Source organism: Sciurus vulgaris, assembly GCF_902686455.1.
Source record: "Sciurus vulgaris genome assembly, contig: HiC_scaffold_160_arrow_ctg1, whole genome shotgun sequence".
In the NCBI taxonomy this organism is placed as follows: domain Eukaryota; kingdom Metazoa; phylum Chordata; class Mammalia; order Rodentia; family Sciuridae; genus Sciurus; species Sciurus vulgaris.
The window spans coordinates 8,091-14,091 of NW_027632893.1; positions in this window are offsets into that span (position 1 = coordinate 8,091).

Here is a 6,001-nt window from a genome sequence, read left to right on the forward strand (position 1 = left end):
GGGGATGTAGTATCTAGTATAGATGCATACATATAGACCAAATTGTGGCGGCCCCATGTAAATGAATACTTTCTGTTTCAAATACCATGGGATAGATACGTTCTTGGGTGCACCCGTTTGTAATGGAAGCCAATATCATAAGGTGCATGGATCTTGCTTTTCCCTCCAGTGTATATTCCAACACATGTGGTTCCCATCCCATTCTCCTGAAACTATATGTATTTTCCTTTGTTTTCTTTACATGATTTGCCCCAGTTAGCTGAATGTATAACTAGTGATTGTTCTTTTTTATAATTAGTGTTTGTGGAGCTATAAGGCATACTATTATTGAAGTAATTTCTATATGCACATACAACTTTTACTTATTGAAAAATAATCATGTCACATGTCTGAGTTAGATGGTTTATGTAGGCTGGATACTATGAGCTTCTGTATAACACAAGAATAGGTAAATAGTGATGATGAAATTCTGGTTTTTTTTCAGTATTGTTCGATAATAATTCAAATGGTTTTGACATTTGTAAGAGATTTTGTGATGAAAATATATTTAAATTATTTTTGGCATGGAAAATTAATATAAGGGAAATGTTTTTTGGGGAACAGGATCTTGTGGAATTGCTATCATTTAGAGAAAGAAGAATTGTTGTAATAAGAGTAGTTTTGTATTAAGTCCACATTAAAATTTATTTAGAAAATGTTTTAAAGATTAGAAAAATATATGAACATGCATTATCATCTTTCGTCCTGGGGCAGGGGAATACCAAAATTTTAGTTTATTCCTTAAGATTATTTATGAGTACCATAAGAATTCTTTAGATTGTTACTTTCCTTTTTCTTCCTTATTAGTAATAATGATTATTGTATTACAGAATTCTTTTTTTAAAGCTAGAGTGAGCAAATACATGAACTTCTTTTAATCTTACTTTAGCTTTTAATTGCAGTCAACCTGATGAAATTGAACATTGTAAAACAATGTGAAATTATCAGAACTAGAATTTTATATCCATCCTAATAAGCACAAAATTAAAGAAGATGATTAAAATAAAAGTAAATTTCCTTATGTGTTTGTGCATTAATATTAATTTTCCACTTTTTTACCTAAAATACCTTGTCATTTCTTGAGCTAGCATGGATTTCTTCCCAAATAATACTGTTAATTTTGGTGAATTTACTAGATCACTCCCAAATATTTAGTGTAACTTTTGAGAGTCTTTCTTGTTTGTAGTGCAGAAGTTTATGTGGAAAGCATCTATGGAGTAATGCCACTTCACATGAGAGATGAATGTACCATATATCATTTGGAAGATGGGGACTTTGCCTGGTCTGCAGAGATGTATCTATCCCTCAGTTACAGAGTCTGGTTTTATATCATCACATAGAATATCCTCCAAATGTTGTTTTGAAGGATGCATGAGTAATTGGAAATGTTTTCTTTTATATAGTGTGTTTGTGAATTTAAATTAGACTTTCCTTATGGAAGAAGGTTTAATAAGGCATATATGGCTCCAATAAAAATGTAACTGTAATTTATTTTAAATATTAATCAGCATAGTAAAGTAGCCTGATAATGGTTGAATTCAAAGTAATCTGTTTTCCTAGATATGGTATCTGTGAAGTGCTCCATGGAACTTATCATCTATAAAGTTCTTGTGTTCTGGTAGAAGGCCTGTCATAGTTTTTAGCTTTATGGAACTTCAGAGTAGAATTTCAGCCTCACCACCATCTTTTTCCCAATTGTTCTTCCTCCTCTGATGCCAACACTAATACGAACACTGAGAAAACCAGGTGGAAAAAAGGAGTTAGACAAACAGAAGCTGACAGATAACAGTGTGAGCTCTGAACCCCGCCTTCCCACCTTGCTCTGCATGAGCTCCGGGCCCTAGCCAGCCTGAGTTGGGTTTGCCTGAGTAACCCTAGTAAATTCTAGTAATTTCTTGGTCCTCTTTTTGTATTTGTCATTTCATAGGACTAGACTTATCTCATGTTTTCAATTCACAATTTTAGTATTGGACTTAAAGTTTTGCCTGGAAAAATTTTTAGCAGTGATCTTGATAGTCAGCCTTGCTCTTGCCAAGAACTTTCCAGGATCAAAACTCCATTCTTCTATTCTCCGTGTCTGCTTCAACCCCATTGTGTACAAATGTCAGGACCTAAGGCCTGACCACACTCCTGACTGTGTATTGTTTCAGTCTGGAGTCTTGTGCTGCCAAGTTCCACTTGACAAAATCTTGTCTGTCCTTGTTGGCAGGATCAAATTTCCATCCTCTATACCCCTCCAGGCCACTGTAATTTCAGTTGCTAACTACCCACTAGTGAATTAATCCTTCTGGCCCAGCCCCAATCTATTTCCTGTGCCCACTGTTCACTTGAAGTCGGGCACAGAGCTGAGCCATGACATTTTACCTTCACTCACCAATATGCCACAGGAGGTTGTGCTAGCATAGGCATTCTGACCCAGGCTGGATGTCCTCCAGCTACTGCTGTTTTGGTAAAATTCAGATGAGTTGAACCAAAGTTAAATATATTCAACCTGTTTCAGGGAGAGTCTACAGAAAGAGTGGCTCCTAGGTCTTTACTTATAGGACCCTGTAATTCTATTGGTGAGATGTCCTAAAGCTCTGCTGCTGAATTTCATTTATCACACAGAGCTATGGCCCTGGAAACCATTTACTTTTCACTCGTCATTATGGAGTACATCCCTCCCACTGGAATTACCCATGGAATCTGGAATAGAGATTCCTATGTCCATCCCATCTCCCAGGGACCCTTTGCAGCCTTCCCAAGTGCAGCCACTACTCTGCTTTTCCTGAAGTAAGTCACTTTCAATCACTTGATCCATTTGATCTAGAAACTGATGACCCATTTGAGTGGACAGGTAAGAGCCACATCTCCCTCTGAATGTTGGTGGTGTGTCCTCTCTTTAAAATTAAATGTGACCTCATGGTAATATTTATGTTGATTTTCTCCAAAGTTGAGTTTAGGGGAGAATATGATAAGTACACTTGAATAAATACTTCTTAGAGCCAAATGTGTCAATCCATTCATCTGATCCCTCTGCACTTATCACTTGGATGTATACCTTTGTCATAACGGATTCTTGCCATTGCAGGCACACTGGATGCTGGTTTGGATGCATAGGAAAGGGGGGAGTCCAGGACTCTGCCTTCCACAGATATGCGATCGGTATGAGGCGAGAGCAGCTCAATATATCTCAGATTTAGAAGGGAAAGATAGATATCACATTAACACCCTAGGGCTTTAAAGTTATTTATAATTCTGGAACCAGAGGTCTGAGATCAAGGTGGTGCCAGTGGGACCATATTTCTTCCTAGACTCTTACAGAGGAGGTGGGGAGGAAAGAAAATCCCTCCTCACTTTGGCCAGGTTTAGGTGGCTGTCTGCATTCCTTTATTTTTGAGATAGGGTTTTGTCTATTGCCCATGCAGACCTGTCACTCGGAATCCTTTTGCCTCAGCCTCCCAGGTAGCATTCCTTGTCTGTGACCACCTCCTTCTCTCTGCCTTTGTGGTCATACTGCCTCCTCTTTGCGTGTCCTCTTTGAGACATGTGATGACAGCAAAATTCCACCCAGAAAATCCAGGACAGGCTTTGTCTCTAAAGACTCACCTTGACCACATGTGTTGCCATGTGTGGCAGCCATGGACTCTGGGCTTTGGGAGGTGGGCATATCCTTTGTCAGACCTCCATTTAGACACTTGCAGATGTCATTAATGAACAAGTTCTACTTTGCTAGTTTATCAGTGTCCTTCAAAATGTGTGGTCTGTATGTTTTAAGAAGTTAATACTCATAGGGCATCTCATTCCATTTTCAGAAAGTAGTCAAGAGCAGATCTTCTCTGTACTGAGCCAAAAATTTAATTTTTACTCACCATACTCCTGTGGTTTCCTTATAATTCTCAGAATCAGGATGAGAAAACTTCTCAACTTTCTTACACACACACACACACACACACACACAACCTTTACATTTTGATAGTGTAAAGGTGATTCAGACAACAGGTTTGTGGAGTTTCACCTAAGTGTTTTAAAAGAAAGGTTCTCCTTTAATTTCCTGTCAATGCATTGTCTAAAAGCCTTAACATTTTAACATTTTTAATCAACATGACCTAAGCCAAAGTAAGGAGCAGAGGAAGGTATATGGAGATACTATTTACTAAAAATCAGTGCCTTGTTCATCTGATGTATTTTCTTTACTCTTTCTTTAAAATATTACTTTTTGTGTGTCAGGAGCAAAATGATTTCTATTGCTAATATTTTACATTCTCTATATTCAAGATCCTTTTATGTTCAAAAAAAGATAACTATTTTGTTTGCATATGAGGTTATTTGAAATACAAATGCCCTATACCTTCTTTAAAAAAGTGATTCAGCTTGATTGTATGTGCACTTTCAGATTTTAATGTTCATTCTTAACATTTTTGGTTACATTCAGGGAAGAGTATTCCACCTCCTTAATTCCACTCTTCTCCAACACTGAACCCTTTACATCTGGCTTCCATATGGTGCTCACAGGAACTACTCTTGGAAGTGACTTGTAACCTGAATCTCAGAATCAGTAGCCCATTCTTGGCTGCCCCTGTAATCTCCTGGGAATCTTTCTCAACTCCCTTCATTTCTGGAACATCCTGCCTCTGGAGTCTCCTTTCTCCTGTCTTTCTCCTCCCCAGCTTCCCACTCCCATCTCCTATCTGGGTGGTGCTGGCCAATACTTCCTTCTTGGTTCACCCTCCCCTGCACTCTGACTCTCCTTTTATAATTTTATCCATTTTCCTGGGTTTACACACCCTTGAAGTGTCAGTCACATACATTTCCTCTTCTCCCACTTGGCTTCAGAAGGAACATTGCCCTCTGTTCACTGGATAGAGCAGCTTCCCTTGTCCTTTCCTCATCCTGCTTCTCTCCAGGGGTTTCCATTTCTATGAATAGCATGACCATTCAACATTTCTTAGTAAATTTGATTTACTTCCTTGACCTCCCACGTTTATCCAGTCACCAAATTCTAATACTTAACCAAAAAAACTCACCCTCTTGGCTACTTTCCTTTCCTGCTATCAATACCTTAATTCAATACCTTCTCTAACTTTAATGTTGCATTTAAATATGTAAGAACCTTAATAATTTGCAGACTGTGGTCATGAGGCCTGGGTGGAGTCTGGGAATCTGCATTTCTAATGAGCTTGCAGGGAATGTTCAGATCACATTAAGAAGAAAGGTCTCAACTTGTACCTTTTTTACCTTTCTCTTTATCTTGGAGTTTCCCAGATGATCTCTTTGACTAGACTTTTGTCTAACTCATTGAAGTCAAAATCTGATCATTTTTGCCCTATTCTCAAAGGCCTTCTTTGACATCCCCTTTCATTATCCCTTGAATAATACAGCTAAATGCCTTGCATAGGTTTCAATGTGTTCCCTGGCTTGATTTACATTTTAAGTTCAGGCTAAATCTCAAGGGTGCCCTTCATTTAATTCTCAGTACTTGCTGTACCTTCTGTTCTGTTATGGTGCTATTGGGGATGCCCTTTCTTTCACATCTTCAGTGATCCACATTGTAGTAGTTTTTCAAGGACTGCTTGAAATGACATTTCTCTCTAAGGTTTCATCTTCCAGGACTATCAGAATCTGTCTTATTAGTGGTCACATTCATACTTGTTTTGTGTATGTGTATATGAATAAATTATTTCAGCTTTCAGGCTATTCATTTCTTTTTTTAAATATTTTTTGGTTGTAGATGGGCACAATATCTGATTTGTTTTTTGTGATTCCGAGGATCGAACCTAGGGCTTCACATGTGCTAGGTATGTGCTCTAATACTGAATCACAACCCCAGCTTGTTGTGAATTTCTTAAAGATACCATGTTGTCTTTGCTGTTGATTGCTCTTAAGTCAAAATATAGGTATTCCCTTAAATGACCAATCTGCACATTGATATATAAAATACATAAATATGGCCTTTTTCCTGCTTGTCACATTATAAAAGTAA